The sequence below is a fragment of the Castor canadensis genome, chromosome 10 (assembly GCF_047511655.1).
Source record: "Castor canadensis chromosome 10, mCasCan1.hap1v2, whole genome shotgun sequence".
Lineage (NCBI taxonomy): Eukaryota > Metazoa > Chordata > Mammalia > Rodentia > Castoridae > Castor > Castor canadensis.
The window spans coordinates 121,487,616-121,505,085 of NC_133395.1; the positions used below are offsets into that span (position 1 = coordinate 121,487,616).

At 37.6% G+C, this 17,470-nt stretch overlaps 1 protein-coding gene and 1 long non-coding RNA gene across 4 annotated transcripts in view; one reads left to right on the forward strand and one right to left on the reverse strand.

Annotated features, from left to right (window-relative positions):
- LOC141411518 (uncharacterized) overlaps positions 1-2,909 on the reverse strand; it is a 122,456-nt gene extending 119,547 nt beyond the window's left edge. Inside the window, exon 1 of the long non-coding RNA XR_012436331.1 lies at positions 2,237-2,909. This is a non-coding gene — a long non-coding RNA (uncharacterized lncRNA). The remainder of the gene's footprint in view (positions 1-2,236) is intronic.
- Synpr (synaptoporin) overlaps positions 1-17,470 on the forward strand; it is a 300,697-nt gene that overhangs the window by 113,889 nt on the left and 169,338 nt on the right. The gene's annotated exons all lie outside the window — the stretch shown is intronic.

A 17,470-nucleotide genomic window follows, 5' to 3' on the forward strand; every position in this document is an offset into this window, starting at 1 on the left:
AATGGGTGAGACCATGGCAGATAAGTCAGGCATAAGCTCAGATCTTATGCTGCTAATAGTTTTAGGTAATGGGAAGTCTGATCACAATGAAGTGATCACACTATAGACAAATACATAATTACACACTGATAACAGAAAGTTATACTGTAAGTGCATAACACGACCAAATATGGGAAGTCAGGGAAAATTTCCAGAGGAAGCAGTTTTGGAGCTGTGACACGAAGGTTGCAGCAGGGGCTAAAAGAAGCAGAAGAACATTCTAGGAGACGTGAACAGCATATTCAAAGACTTGGGAGACAGGGAATGGGTACATTTGAAGATCCATGAAGCTGAAGAGCCTGAAGTGAGGAGAAAAGGTGAGAATGGAGTGAGGTAAGGCTAGCATGGGGCTATGAAGTCAGGGAAGAGCATGCAGAGTCCCAAAGGCCTATTAAGAATGTTGCTTTTCCTCCTAAAGTCAATAGACAGCTATTGAGGAGTTTTAAGCCATGTGAGGATGCCATTAGATATAAATTCTGAAGTGCCATGCTGACTATTGTGGATGGGGCAGGGGAATGGGAGGAAGCTACTGCAATAGTATAGGCAAGAATAGGTTGCTAGATAAGATGGAGCATTGCAGGAGAGGTAGAGAAGAGTACAGTGATTGGGAAGATATTTAAGAGAAAAGTCAATGCAAGTTCATAATGAGTTAGGGCATGTGGGGGATTCCAACTATTCTGACTTGTACAACTTATGTAATAACCACTGGAAGAACATCAGGCTTGGCAGCAAAAGATTAAGAATAATGTCTTCAGTTTTGCACATGTATCTTTAAGACATTTAAGAGAAGAAAATAAGTAGACAGTTGAATATGAGGGTTTGATGGAGCGTTTATACAGGTGATAGCTCTCCACCGAGAGTAAAAGCAAGATCTACTGAAGCCAGACTCTGACTGATAAACCCAAACTTAGATCATTCTACTGTTTATTCAATGTGTTTTTTTCACATACTGTGCACTGAGCACGGTGGATACAGAGTCAAGAAGGGGACACTGATCTAGAATAGTTTATACTATGGTTGAGATTGTAAACAAAATAGGATGTAAATGATGAAGGTATGCACTGGGTGGATTATTTTTAAAGTCATATTTTTAGGGTAGATTATAGGGTTCAGGTTCAGGAATGAATTGTGTTCTAGGAAAAGGAAATAATAATGAAAAGACTGAGCCTCGTGGGAGAATACGTTGTTCTTAAGGAACCACCAGTATTAAGTGTAGCTGAAGCAAGGAAGTTGGGGGAGGGCAGGGTAGACGACATGGCTAGAGACTTAGTTAGAAGGCTGGTATCTGCAACCCCTGAACATTTTGAACTTCAACCTGAAGACTGTCTGGTGTCCCTGAAGCATATCATACAATGATAAACTGGAATAAGATTTGTATTTTATTAATTTTTATTTTTCTCTGCTAGAGTCATGCTGAATTCCTTTAATAAGAGATCTGAGAAGTGTCACTCAAAATCCAAACTTGCTATCTCCTTGATTTTTGCAGGTTGATTTTATATTTATTAGTTCCTTTAGAGTTCCAAATGTTCATGTGCTTATCTCATTTGAAGAATAACCATTGGAAAAGCTGGCAATTGGCATACTATTGTACTTTATTTTTTCATGGTTAAATTAAACAATAATCACAAAATGATATCTGCTTACTCACTTGTTGGAAGCCGTAAAATAACTTTCCTCATTAAATAATCATTTTTCTATCACAAAGCAAACTTGGACCAAGGCACAGTGTGTTTCACTCTCTCTTCAATTGATACACAGTATCTTCTTTTACCTCCCATGACTCATCATATTTTGACTGTAAGTGATTTGAGCCATAATAGTCTCTTACCTTTTTGTCACAATTTGCCAAAAGTTCAGAGGGCCAATTAAGATGTTGAGGTCAAAGATTGTGTTTGTTTGGAATAAATTTAAATGAGTAAATAATTGAGAAAAAAATTCTACAAAGTCCCTTGTGGCTTATATAATAGCTTACTTGGGCCACATATTAAAAAAAATAGGAAATTAAATTTTGCTGGTTAAACTAAAGCTATTTTATTTTCCTTCATTTAGATGGGCCAAAAAGACAAAAATTATAAAAGGGCCCTTGGACAAATAGAACCAAGGATACCACTTGGAGAACAGTCATGCAATGCCACAGACACTTCGGGTTTACACAATTCAAATCACCGTGAGCTACAGTTCTATTAGCTGTTTTTACCTGTAAGTTGTTGGCAGCAGCTGCTGATGGTGACTGCTGCTTGAGGAAGAGGGAAGAAAGATCAACCACCAGCTGTGTCTTCCATGCTGTCCAGTTGCTAAAGGCTCTGTTGCTCTGCAAAAATAATGGGGGAGTTGAATGTTAGCAAAGGAAATGATATTTTTAACAGCTAGGAGTTGCTCTACCATAAAATAAAGAAGGCTTTCTCCACTTATTTTCTGAGTAACAACTGGAGGTGAGAATACAAAACCCCCCAAAATATATTTATGTTTCATACATATCTAATAAAAAAAAACAAAGACCTTTAGTTGTTTCTTTTTCAGAGAGTGGATTGGGTGTCTTGATTGACAAATTCTATTTTGAAGTCAATATTGCAAATAAAATAATGATTCTTAGGTGGGAAGAAAAGCAAAGAAACCTTACAATGGTTTAATAACAGCTTTCTGCTGGCTAGATATCTGTAAACGTAAAACATAGTTGACAGTACTTAGTTTTGTTTCTTTTTTTCTGAAAAACATAAAACATTATCTTTTATAAAATATCCACACACAATTGAGACTTATCTGATGGATCCCTTACTCTTTGGAGTTTTAACAGCGTATAAATTTGTCTCCTCAGCCTGGGTCTCAAAGTCTACTGAATTTGAAGAAATTAAAAGGGACTTTGCAAAACAAATGATTCAAATGTTTTCTTCACCATGAGAACAAAGGCAGTGAGACTGTCAACAATACTGTGACAAACCTATCCCTGTCTCTTCATTACTGAAATTCAAAAATATTGTGAATATTCAAAAACTTTCAGAATCAACCTTCACTGATGAAAAGATTAGAAAAATTATCTACTAAATATTTTGAATCAATCAAGATCAAATCCACCTCTATTGACTTTATTTTTCTTATAGCTAACAGAAAATTTATTTAGGGGTGGAAAACACCTGAGTCTGATTGCCAACCTTGACTTTTTCAGCTTATATACATCCTAATTACAACCAATATCACTTGCAAATATGTTGAAATTAATTAGCCAATATGTTTATGCTCAAGTCTTCTCCTAAAAGATATATGGACATTTTGAAACTTACTACTTTCTAACTTATAGTATAGCAGTGTGTACTTCCCTCTTCTTTCTAAACAGCGCAAAATGTCCTCAACTAAACGACATGCCGCTGAGCAGACCTGGGCTGGCTCACTAAAGCCAACTATTAAATTTCAAGGATTTCACAAGCCAGTTGTTAATCATGATCACCATTAAAAATTAAACTATGTAAGTTTACAATTGAATAAGTTATATTTGAAGTAAAACTCGCCACTAGTTACTTCACTACTTTTTGTTATCTATGCCTTTTAGGTTAGGTATATGTATTGTATTTGTATAGGGAAAACACTATATAATTACTTGCTATTTAAGTCCCTTCCCAACACTGAGCTCAACAAAGGCATGTTGGTAGCTCCCTATTTGTCATGCTGGGAGCACTTATATCATGGAAACAGGCAAAAGACACAAATCAGGATTTGATTAATTGTTTTGAATGCCTAGAATAAAGATTGGCAAACCTATAGCCCCAAAGTTGAATCCTGTCCCAGGAAACTAAGAATGTTTTTACCATTGTTAAAGGGTTGTTTTAAAAAAAGGGGGAAAAAACCACAAAAATATGTGACAGACCATATGTAGCAGATAATTTTTTCTGTAAATGGCTGGTAATAAATGTGCTTAGGTTTGAAAATGGCTTATCCCCAGTGAAACTCATATTAAAATTTGGTTCCCAAGGTCACAGTGCTAAAAGGTGGTGGGGGCCTTTATGAAGTGAGCAATTTATTTAGAGGAAGTAATTAATGTAGTTCCTGCATGGCTGGATTAGGTACCACAAAAGTGGGTTGTTAGAAAGCCAGGCTGCCCTTGTCTTTGGTCTTTTTCACACTGGTCTTGTTCTTGGATTTTTCTGCTGTTTTGACACAGCATGAGGTCCTTATGAGATTCTGCCACCTGATCTTGGACTTCCAGCCTCCAGAAGTGTGAACCAAATAAGCTCCTTTTCTTTATAAATGATCTAGGGCCAGATGTTCTGTTATAGTAACAGAAAATAAATAAAACAAAAAGTCTTGCATTTTGTGGGCCATAGAGTCACTGTCACAACTCTACAACTCAGCCAGGGTAGTACAAGAGCAGCCACAGAGAACATGTAAGTAAATGGACATAGTTAGGCTCCAATAAGACTTTACCTATACAAACAGCCGGTAGACCTGATTTGTCTCACAAGCCATAGCTTTACAACTAGTAGTATATTTTATAAATAGAAGTAATTAAGTCTATGTTCTTCAAGAGTCTTTCTAATTAATTAAACATCATTGTAATAATAATCTTCATATCTAGGTAATATCCTTAAGGAATTGAAAGTATTGGGAACCTTTCACTGTCACGAACTGCAACACTGCTTATTTGAACTGCTTTGCAGGTCCATTAAGTGGAAAATTCCATCTCTGAAGGCAGTTTGACCAATTGGGTGAAAGTAGTTGTGAAATGAAGCTTTGTCGCTTCAAAGCCCTTTAAAGCTGCCTAACTCATGAAACCACACAGGTAAAACAAAAGAAAGTTACAAACAAGACATATGTACTTATTCAACTGTCTGATCTTTTATGTGACCGAAAACCAAATGGCTGGGTTGGTAGGCACTTAAGTTTCCTGAGAGTCTTTTCTGTGGAATCATTGAACACTGCATTTCAGTTCACGTGGCCATTTGTAAGAAGGCACTGTGTTGTATTTCAGCCTATTTTATGAGTGTGTTTATACATATCCTTATACAGAATGTGTATCAAAAATGCCTAATACACAAATATATCACTGTGCTCAATATTTCTACTTATCTGGAAAGTCAGATGACATCTGCTCATATTCCAGGTCCATAAACCCAAAGAATTAATAAAATACTGAGTTTAATAGAGCCAAACTAGTTTGTGTACATTCTTAGTTTTCTCCTGAAGTGCAACATTATGTACCTATGCATTCTCTCCACTTGGTCTAGAGTTCTTCCACATGTGTCTTTAAGGGAGTTGTAACTCAATAGTGTCTTACTTGTCCAGAACACTTACTTATTTGAAGCATCCTGGGAAGAGCCACAGCTTATTCCTGGAAGACTCGCCAATTTGATCTCACAGTGTAACAAATGGCAAACTGGCTAGATAGGGACCCAGTCCAACCTGAGCTCAAGGCCTGGCCTTGCTTCAGGGTCACTGTGTGAGCTTAGGCTGGTTGCTTGCCTGCCTTAGCCTGAAAAGTGCTATCACCACCAAAACTGAAGGAGGACTAGACAAACAGCACTGCCACTTAGAACTCATACTCTATGATACCAAATTCTTAAAGCTGGAAAATACATCCCTCACCTGGTAGGACTATCCTGTCCACCTTAAAAGGTTGAAGGAATATGGTCTGGGGAAAAAAAAAAAAAGCACAGATGGAAACAGAACTTTACAAAAGGTCAAAAACTGTCTTGCTATCATCTTATATTCCAATCCTATGTAGTTTGGCCCACATAATGTTAAATTTTTAAAAAAGATTTTTGCCAATATCTAAAAGTTATGAAATGTCATATAAAAATGTAGACTGTCAACTTGTCTTGAAAAGTTGGAATATGTAGCAGCCTTGGACCCCCACATTTCCCAGTCAACATGCTGGAAGCTGAGTAGCAGCTGCCCCCAGCTGGTGGATCCGAGAAGGTGTAGACATTCCAGATCTCCACTACAGACTATGGGAGGCAATTTTCCATGAAAGGCATGTGAAGTTCTCTTGTGGAGGGAACTTGATGAGTCTTCTTTCTTAACGCAGAACAGAAAAAATAGCATTTTAGACATCAGCTTCTGAGCAATACTAGAAGTATGTGCATTTTTGGTTGAAAGTAGCCCATTTGATAGGATTTCAGTTTCTTCACATTACAACTTTCAGAGAGAAATAGCTGATGGTTTGCATAAAATTTAAGACCAAATCTATGGAGAAATAAATCTAACGAGGGAAGTGCAAGATCTTTGTGAGGAAAAAATTATAAAAATGTTATTAAAGCATCAAAAAGAAGACAAAATGTTAAGATATAATATGCTCATAGATCAGCAGACTCAATATTATAAAGATGTAAATTTCCCACAATTAACCTATAAATTCAATGTAATTCTTAATGAAAATACACCATTTTCAGGTATTTTGGTAAATTTATTTTTAATTTTATCTAAAGGAGTAAAATCCAGGATAAACTAAGATGATTCTAAAAGAAAAAAGGGAAAATGTCATAAAATGTATGAGGCTTGAGGATATTATGATTAAAACAGCCTGGTATTGGGTCAGCAGTAATCAATATACAAGCTGAGAACACAGAAAGCTGAGAGCTAGGTCTACGTTGGTGTTTTCATGTCTCACAGACCCTGAAAACCCTGGAGAAAGGATGAAGTATTTGATATGTAGAATTAAGAAAACTGGCTTTCTACATAAAATAACGATACTCCTACCTGTCTCCATATAAAAATAAACTCTAAAAGGATTAAAGACTTAAATGTAGAAAGCGAAACTCTGAAACTATGATTTAAAAGCTTAGTAAATTATCTTTATGACTTCAGGTCTAGGTTTCTTGAAATAGGTTAAAAAAAGCAAACATTATTTTTTAATGATTAAAATTAGGCATTCTTAAAATTACAATTTAAAGATACCTTGAGGTAAACAATGATATGAAGGCAGCTGACATAGTCCTCCAGCTGTCCTCTGTCAATAGCAGTCTCAGAGGCACCAGTTTTGCATCCTCACTATATGACAGCACACATCAAGCTTTCTGCAGAAAATATTTTATAATCATTGGGCTTGGGGATCAGCCTGCATAGGTTCAAATTCAGGCTGTATCCCTTATTTCCTGTGTGACCTTGGTCAAATTACTTTACCACTCTGAGCTTCGGTATCCACATCTGAAAATGGGAACAAGAATGATACAGCCATCCATTATGGACTCATTATAAGTATTAAATGAAATCATGGAAATGGACTTCTTGTTTGACAAAAGTCTGCTATAATTATTCCCAATGGATGAAGGTGATAAAGCTTAGGAATGCCTTTCCAAGGTCACATATGAGTGGGGAAGCATCCAAACCCTTGTCTTCTTAAATGTCAATGTTTTAACCATTATTTTCAGGTGTTACTTTTATTGATGATCTGCATGAAGCTTAAGACACTATACATGAATGACTTGGGCTGAAGTTTTGTCTCAATAAATAATTTAAGTTGCTTTGGGCTTGAATTCAACTTCAAATTTAATTTAAAATAATTTCTTAATAACTCTAAAACTATATCAACCCTTCTAGTTCCACCTAAGTAAATATTATTCTCGGCATATCCATCACTACAGCTGCATTTCTTGCTGAAGTCACGTGACAGAACAGTGTCCTCCCAAACTGCAAACATGGAAGACAAAACGTCCATGCTATTTGTTAGAAAGGATGAATTATATAAAGCAGCAAGTGCTTTATCAAAAAGGAAAATGTATTACAAAGCCCCAAGGAGACAATAAAATTTAAAGGAATCTGTTACCTTGACTTTATTTACTGCTGTTTTTTTGAAAGCTAACACTAGTCTGTATATCGATGTACAAGATAAACCATTTCTTGGTGTATTTTAACTTATGTGAAAGTCAGTGACTTTGGTTACAGTCTGGAGGACATGTTCTCTATGAAGAATAAAAGATGTGTTCACATTAATCATTTCCCCAGTGTATAAAGGTTGTATTGACTAGGCTGAGGTGGAGGCTGTCCTTGGGAAGCAGGGAAGTCCTGAGAACAAGGGCCTCAGCAGATTCCTGTCCTTTGATGAACTCAGGATATCTCTCCTGCTTGCAAGTCAAGTTCTTGTCCCAGCTCAGTCACTGATTGATTTCCTCATGGACATTTGAGCTTCTAATTTCACCCTTGTTGGTCTTGGACTCCCACCTGACAAATGATGAGGTGGTGGTTCTTCAAACTAGCTGATCCTTATCCATCTTCTGGGGGAATTCTTAGCATATGTAGACTCAGGCTCAACTCCAGATCTACTGGATCAGAATATGTGACTAGACAATCTTCACATTAAATAAGATCGTTAGTTCATTCTTTGACATCCTTCTGAGTTCTCACCATGCTCTGGTATTTGGTAACCAAGGGTCCTCCACAAAGCAGAACAATGATTCTTTCAGTGCCTCTGCCCTAGAGAAGTGAAAACTGAGGAAATCCGCAATTACCTGGAGGTGCTGGTTCTTTTTCAGATCTATTATTGCCAGCAGCTTATTTAAATTTAACTTCATTCCAAAATTAATTGGTGGCACCTATAGACCACACAGCATACTCTTAGAATGCAAACCAGCAACATTTTTCCTTACCTTTGTGTATGTGGCCTTATTTTCAAAAGAACATATTCATATTTGGGAATTAAGTGAATTGCAGCATTCTTTAAATTATATCTTCTACTTACTAATCAACTATACTGTATTCTGACACTGGGTTATCATATATATTGAGTATTCAAAAAAATCTCAAAGTGCCATTATTCCTGTGTCATAGATGAGGAAATTGAGGTTTACTGAGAGTAAGTTGGCAAAGTCACAGAATTCATCACCAGAAAGTTCAGGATTTGAAAGCATCGTTAGAAGAATGACAATGTGCTCATTGCATTGCACCATTGCTTCTCTTAAGTAACTGTAGATAACTTAAATATATAACAGCTTGGGGAACATGTAAATAAATTATTGTATATTGACTGAATGACACATTAAATAGAGAATAAAAGCATAGTTACAGCGTGATTATGATTAGGTCAACTATATGCATACATATTGTATCAACCATTGTTGCATAGCAAGCTGTGTGAAATGTGGAGCTTAAAACAATAGGCACTTTTTTGGAGCTTATTGGTCATGGATGAGCAAGTGGCTCTGCTGCTCAGCTGGCCTTGCTTCTGTGTGTGTTGTTAGCTGTTGGGTATCCAGATGCTGCCTGGTCTGGGATGGCCTCACTGGCATATCTAGTGGGTGGCTGGATGTTGATTGTTGTGATGAGGGTGACTGAACCAAGTGGCTTTTCAGTGTCCAGGAGGCTAATAGTCACATGGTAGCTTAGAAAAATTCCAGGAAAGAGAGTGGAAACTTCAAGGCAACTTGAGATGCACGTTCAGAATGGGCACAACTTCACTTCTGCCACAATCTAATGGCCAGAGAATGGTATATGGTGACTTCAGATCCAAGGAGTAGGGAAAACAACTGTATTTCTTGCATGAGAAAATCTTCAAAGTCACATTGAATGAGTGTAGAGCAAGGAAAAAGAATCATAGGATCTTTTCCCACTCGGTCTATTACACATATGAACAAGAATGGCAAGGCATAAAAAAAGTGCAGAGAACTGTTGTGCTGGCAAATGAGGGCTACAGGTGGGTTTCCTTTTTTGTTTATATGTTTATTACTTCACGAAGGTAGCTATTTCACTGTTGGTGCAACAAACAACAAATGAGAACAGAAAACAATAAAGAGAGCCATGATGAGAATAAGATCGACGACTTCATTACTCACTCTACTGAAAGGACCATATCAATCATTTGCATGTCATAAACCAATAAAGCCTTCTATTCTGTAGTGATTGCAGGTGGGTAACAAGGGAAAAAAAATCAAATTGCCAAAGGTATGTCGTTCTCTAAGATATATCCAATGGCCTTGAATCTCAAGTGGATTTTAGCTGTGGATAGCCAATTATTCTTAGTTCTGCTGCACACTCTGTACACTGCCAGGGCCAGCATCTTCTGTGAGCTGTAGCACGTTAGCAACCTGGGGGAATGCTAGGGAACAAGTCTTTCTCAATAGCCATGATTTCTGGTAGTCAGTGTTCTGCCTAGTTAAAGACCAAATTTTAGTGGTTATTTTTTAAAGACTATTAACTATTTTGAATAGAAATTATTCTTTATAAGTTGCTCATGACCTTGTGTTTTAAAGGACTTAACAGAAGATATTTTAACAGTTTTCCACACTATTGTTCTTTGCCACAATGCAAGGACATTCTTAGAGCCTGTGGCACAAAGCAGGGCTTCTCTGTTCTTTCATGAATGTTGTGCTCTCTCCTTTCAGTTATACCCTCTTACAGTTTTTATGCTCTCACCTATTCTCATAGGCTCTAAGTGTGCCTGCTTCTGACAGTCTGTTTCATTTTACCTGGCTTCTTGAACATTCTAGCAATTTGGAGAAAACCATCCTCAGGTAGTCTATCTGTAAATAAATCCTTATGAGGATTATTTGTAAAGATTGATGATGCTTGGAGTACAGGCCAGGGCTTCTCAAATCTGTGACCACTAGTGACATGTCCTTTGGCTGATCGTTGCCTAGTCCTCCCTCATAACCAGAGACAGACAAGAGCCAGGTTGATGAGAATCCAAAAAATTTGTCACACTGCTTAGTGTGACAGAGGTATAGATAGGAGAGGCTTGAGATGAATAAGTCAAACACATTCTAGAGGGTAGCTGTGCTCAGGACACTGAATGCTCCCCAACCTTACTTGGTCAAAGGTTAGTTTTTCAAATAAATTGTGGATGTTTTTAAAGCACTGACTTATTTTATATTTTATTTTAGAGCATGGGGTGAATTTGTTCGTTATGTTTTCATTCATTCACCCCTACACTGAAGATGCACACACACACACAATTATAGAAATATTGTCCTTGAGAAAATTGGATTCTTGTTTGAAAGATAGAAACATAAGCACATAAGTGCAAAGTATTAAGACAAATAGTGTAACTGGGAAGACAGAAATGGAGGTAGATAAAGACCTCTTAGACCTCTGTAAAGTGTGGTTCATAATAACCAACTAAAAGATTTTCTGTGAGGATTTAACAAGACATGGGGTGAAGATGTATGTGCTCAAAAAAGTATATTGCTTATGGGGGGGGAGTATGGGCTAATAGAAAGTATGTGTACTTTGCATTGCAACCTGGATCCAAATCTTAATTCCATCACTTATTAGCTAGATTATTGCTTACCCTTAGTTTTCTTTTCTAGAAAATGGGGCTGATTTCTGCCTTGCAGTGTTGCCAGGATAATAAAATAAAATAACATTAGGTGTCATACCAAGGGCCTGGAAAATTAAGTGCTCCACAAACACTAGCTCTTTTCTCCTTTTCCTCTTCACAGAGGTGAGAAGGGTGTGACACATGAACTGAGTTTTAAAGGATCCATAGGAGTTTACAAATCAAATACCAAATTTCCAACAGTTTGGGAAAGCAGCTTTTCAGCAAAGCCAGATCTGGAGATTTAGTTCTGAAAATGGAAGATGATTTGTGAAGCTGCTTCTTCCTGCCTCGTAGAGCCAGCAGCCCTTCTGTATTTCCTTATCTTTCCTTAATAATGTTAGCACACTGGCTTAGTGGACTTGTCAACTGACCTGTGCTATCTCACCAATCAAACCTGTTTGAGAGCTTGCTTCAATCAAATGGGGATGTGGCATTTACCATAATAAGGATGGAGAGGAAGACAGTGGAAATCAATCAGTAGCACTGAGTGAACTAACAGGGTTTAGCAAATGTGCAAGGGGAACACAGTATTCTTTCCACAACTGTGTGCCCAGGGTTTGAAGTTAAATCAGGTAGCACTGATACAAGGCTTAGAACCACTTTGTGTAGAACAGATCTCTACATCCAGTCAAAAGACACTTGATTGAGAGCTTCCCACGTGCAAAATATTGGGTTAAGAGTCGGGAGACAAACATGAGGGTGGCTAACAGAGACACAGAGTGAAATAAGGGCTATACAAGAGAGCAAAGCCAACCTGAAAAGTACACAGTGGCAGGTTACCTGGGGTTCTGAAAAACAAATGCAGTAATGTGTGTGTGAGAAGAGGAGGAGAGGCGTGCTGTGTGGGGAGAACAGGGCAAGCAGAGAGCAGAGGCTTGAAAGCACAGAACTGGGAAGAAAAGCCTGACCTGCTACTTAAGGCACCAGCCCATTAAGAACAGAAACAACAAACACAAAGGAAAAAGTAACTCAGAAGTAGAGCAAAAACCAGCATAATCTGTCCTTGGAGCCCTCATAAAAACAGCCTGTGGTTTCTTTCTCGTTTTCTCCTTCCCTGTTTGTGGCTTAGGACTTTCCAAAGCACCTATAGATGCTATAGCCCTTGCTGTTGACCTTGGCCCTTGCTCTGCAGCTCTTACTGCTACACCAGGCCTTCTGCAGAGAAGGGTCCCTCTACTGAGGGCTTCAGACTCTCAGGCAGACAGGCAGGAAATGCAGGGATTTCATTCTTTTTTTTTTTTTTTTATGTCTTTTATTTTAGTTTTGCACTCCTAAAATTTGTATAGTGTTCTTTTATCCAACAAAGTATTGTTGTATATTATATTGTAACATAAAATATTGTTACAAAAGCTTCTATAAAGTTTGGTCAAAATACAATAGCAGGTCTTCATAAGCAAAATATGCATACATTGTAATATTAGTACTTAAGAACTTATTTATACATTTCCACAAAACAAAGATTAAAAGTTTCATAACTACTTATGTTTTAATAGTAAAGTATAAAGTAGCTAAATGTAAATGAAATGTTATTATAAAATGTCTCACTAAGTCTTCTTTCTCACCTGATCCCTTGCTGCACACATCTTTAGACACTCTACATCAAACTGTATTCTTTTATATACAACTTTTTAGGATTTTTAAAATTGTGCTGGGGGTGCATTTTGACATTTATGGGAGCCAATGAGGGAAAGGAGTTGGAGGACAAATGGTCAGCTTCCTGCTCCTCATGTAGAATCCTTCGAAGTGCTTTACTCCCCCACAGCGTCTCTCAGGGAAATCAAGCCCCAGTTACCTACTGGGGACACCTGCTCATTAATGTCTTCTTTGTTTAGCTTCCTTCATTTTCCTGCCTGAAGTCCCCATTCCCTTTCCTGGAATTGCCTTTTCAACAAATGATTTGCATTTATGTTTGTCTTAGGAGGAAGTTTTGGAAAAGAGCAACTTGGCACAGCTTTGCTTAAGCCTACCATAGTACACAGGGCAGTAGTGCTGGTGAACTAACATGGCAAAAGTGAAGGATGACCAAGGCAAGTCAGCAGAATCCAAGCCGATCCTAGGAAGCGGTTCAAGGAGTATTTACATTGATCTTTAGACTTTGATATTTTATTTAGTTGTATTTTAAGGAGGATTAAATAAGCTGATTCCCATGAAGTGCTTAGAAAAGACCTAGGCACACAGCACATAGGTATAGGAGTACATCCTTATCTGGGGGTGGAGATATATTCAAAGACCCCACTCCCAGTGAATATGTGAAGCTGCAGAATACCAAAAGCTATAGAAACTATGTTTTTTCTTATATGCCCTGCAACATTGCTACACAGTACCAAAGTTAATCTGTCCTGTGTTACACATTTTGGTACTTCCTATGCATCACCACTCTTATGTTTGATGCCAATTATTAAGTAAAATAAGGATTATCTGAACACAAGCACCGTGACATGCTATAGTCAATCTAATACCTGAGATGCCTAACAGGTGTACAATGTGGATAAACTGTGTACATCCCAGTGTAAGATTGCATCACAATACTCAGAAGGGTATACAACTTAAGGGTATACAACTTAAAACTTATAAATTGTTTATTTTTGGAATGTACTATTTGATATTTTCACATTATGGTTGACTATGGTTAACTGAAACAGCAGAAAGGACCCATGGATAAGGAAGACTATTGTATCAGCCATTTACATTAGTTCTACCTCTTGTTTATCCATGTGAAAGCATGCTTCCTGAAAGGAGAAGGCCCCAGTAAGAGATACCAGGAGAAAAAGTGAGTGTGGGGCTCATTGATCATGTTTCTGTCCCATGGCACCAATTCCATCAGCTAGTCTTTCTCTCCATGGATGTGACTCCTCTTCTACTCCTCCTCTCCTATGCTACTTAAAGCCTTTTTTTTGGATATGTAACTCACCTGTGTGACAAGGTATGGCGGTCTTGTGATGATAGTGCTATCACTGTTTTCATCTGTGTGCAGAGGTCCCTGTCAAATTCCCTTTGGGAAGAGGAAATGGGAAAGTTGCTAAATTGCAGATTTCTAGACTCCCCTCCAGACTGGATTGTGGTTTAGGAACTCTAGGCTTGGCACTTGGTAATTCATGTTGTTTTTAGGCCACCTAAGTGATATGCAGCCAGGTTTGAGATTCATACAGATGCCTGGCTTTGGTACTCACAGTCCATATCATAGAGCACTGTGATATCATAACAGGAAGAGTAGATTCTTTTATTTTCTGAACAGAGTCTAAGACTGACTCTACTTATACTGCAGCTAATGTCAGAACAAGTGGTATTACCACCCCTTATAAGGAGTTTTTGTCTTCACACTTTCAAAGAAATGAGAGGAAAAGTGTTGCTCGCAGAGTTGAAATAAGTGACATTCTAGAAATATCTGAATGTCCTGTTCTTTAGACTGACTCTTAATTCGTATCATTTAAAGACTTGGGAATGGTTTCACAAGGAACTAACATTTTAGGGAAGACATTGGTAAAACATTCTATTTTGAAAATAGATGCACAGCTGAAGAAGAAAGCGGGTTTTTCTCTGTGTGAGTACACATGGCTTTTTGAACTGTTCTAAAGAGGCCTGCAGTAATAAATAATCAACAATCAGAGGAGAAACGGCTTTAGCTCATGTTTAGGGAGAGCGGCATGGAGCACAGAAACTAAGAGTAACTAACTACCTTATATTGAAAATTTCTGTTCTCAAAGTGACCTGTGGGTCTCCAGGCATCACAGCTCTGGAAAGGCCAGGGCTGCAGCATTTCTTGTAGTCTGAATCCAAGGGTTTGGGAAAATGTCAATTAGCAATACAGGGAGAATTCTACATACAGGATGGAATTGTTTTGGTTAATAAAATTGTAGAAAAAATCTTTTTTTTGTATGGATTACTCCACACCATAGGAATCCAGAAGCGCCTCTAACATAAGACATACTCAGCAAAAGGGGGAGGTTTTACAGAGGTATCATAATACATCAAGTTAAAATACTGTCCCAGATCCTCTCTGACCAACTCCACTGCCTTGCTGTGCAGCATCGTAACCAGATGCATCCCTAAGAATGGAGGTGGGGGCCAGAGTGGGGAGAATGCTTTCAGATGGCGTCATAATCATGCAGACCAGGACTCCACTCTGGAGCTCCATGAAACACCCAAATGGCATAAAGCCTACACTTCGTAAAACACATGGGGAGAGGCAGGCTGGCGTCCTCTTTCCTACCGACACCCTATTTTATTACAAGCTACAATTTGATCTGGGTTCTGGAGGCATGTTTACTTAACAGAAGGATTATAACAATTTGTTAGCAAGGAAAGGAAAACCAGAAAGCCATTTTGCAGTCTCAAATCTATCTGAAGCATTAGCAGAGAGAGAGACTGCATTTTACTGTGTCATTATAATTGCCTTCAGACTTTTCTGTGTGTGATTTTATAATTCTGCCTCATCAGTCCCATTTCACAGGGGAAGACACTGAAGTTTAGAAAGGCATGGGTGAGCCTGGAAGGTGTTATGTTAAATGAAATAAATAGTCAAGAAAAAGCAAATACTGCATGATCTTGCTTATATGTGGAATCTAAAAATGTTGATCTCACAGTAGAGAGCAGAATGGTGATAGCAGAGGCTGGGAGAATAGAAAGAAGGGAGGGATGAGATGTTGTCAAAGATACATATTTACTGTTATATAAGAGGAATAAGTTTAAATTAAGTTTAGTTTGCCAACATGGTGACTATAGTTAAAGATAATATATTGTACTCTTGAAAAATTCAGGGTGGTGGTTAAGAGTTTTCACCATACAAATGATAACTATATGAAGAAATGCATTTGTTAAGTGAATATACTTCAAAACATCATATATACAATAAATACAATTCTATCTATTAAAAAAGAAAGGCTAAGAGAGTCCCATCAGTATACACAATTGTCTCTGATACTTCCCTTCATGGGGATTTTATCACTGAAAAGTCGCACAGCTCTTGATCTAATTTACTATTCATTTCTCAGTATACTGGCAAGATTATTGAGGATGGTCTCCATGTTTTTCCTCTCATTCTTATTACAGGACTAACAAGATTCTTGTAAAAGCCAGACCTCAGGGATTCTTTCTGATATAAAGTCTTAATCCTTATTCATAACAACAACTATTCATCTTCTGGATCCACATGGGGCTTTAAGAAATATGTGTCAGGAAAAGCCAACTCTAAGCCCTCCATTTGCTGATAGAGCATTCTCTATTATAAAAAGGATAGGAGGAAAACAACGGGATATATTTTTGCTGCTTTCTGATTAGATTTATGAATGTGATCCTAAGAAATGTCATCCATTTTCTCTTCTTTAATAATTTGGCAAGAACTTATTTAGTACCTACTATGTGCACAGTACTATTGCATACTATGCAAGATTGCAGGATGGATGAATCTATTGTTTAGTGGTTTATCATGGGACTTTTATTTCCCTAGACAGAACAATAGATGTAATAATCAGAAGTTATGATGCCAAAGTATGTTGTCACTTTTGATTTCCAGTAAGTATAAATTACAAAAACACAACAAAAGAAATAATGTCCAGTTGACCACCTTGTAAACACCATACTTACACATACTATCAAAGCTCTGTAAATGTAAGCTTTGGAATCAGACAACCCAGGTTAAAACCCTCATTCTACTACTATCTACATAGACTTGAGCAGTTTACCAAACTGCACTAAGCCCTAGCTCATGGTTTATAAAATGACAATAATAATAGATTCTAGTCCGTAGGGTTGAATGATAATCAAATAAAATAGTGTATGAATAGTGCTTTGGCAATGCTCAGAAATGAATATCAGCATCATTATTGGTATCAAAAAGTCCATGCAGCTAATCCCAATTGTCAAATCATTAGCTCAATTGTTTTCCAGTCTTCCCTTTGCAATAGAAAACCTACTGATGAAAACCAATCGTATTTACAAACTCAGGATATAAAATAGACAACAGTGGAGTGGGCCCATTGAACAAGAGAATGGATATGGAGCCCTGGTTTCCTTGCCTGCCCTTGTACCATCTTTCCATCTCCATCCTGTGCCACAAAGCATCTTCATGGAATTCCTGGTATTGAGCTCAAAAGCTATGACACCATTATGCTTATAATAACATGGAAAGTTGATATGATTTGGTCATTTGAATGTGCTGTCTATATCCTCCTACATGCAATAATTTCACTAACT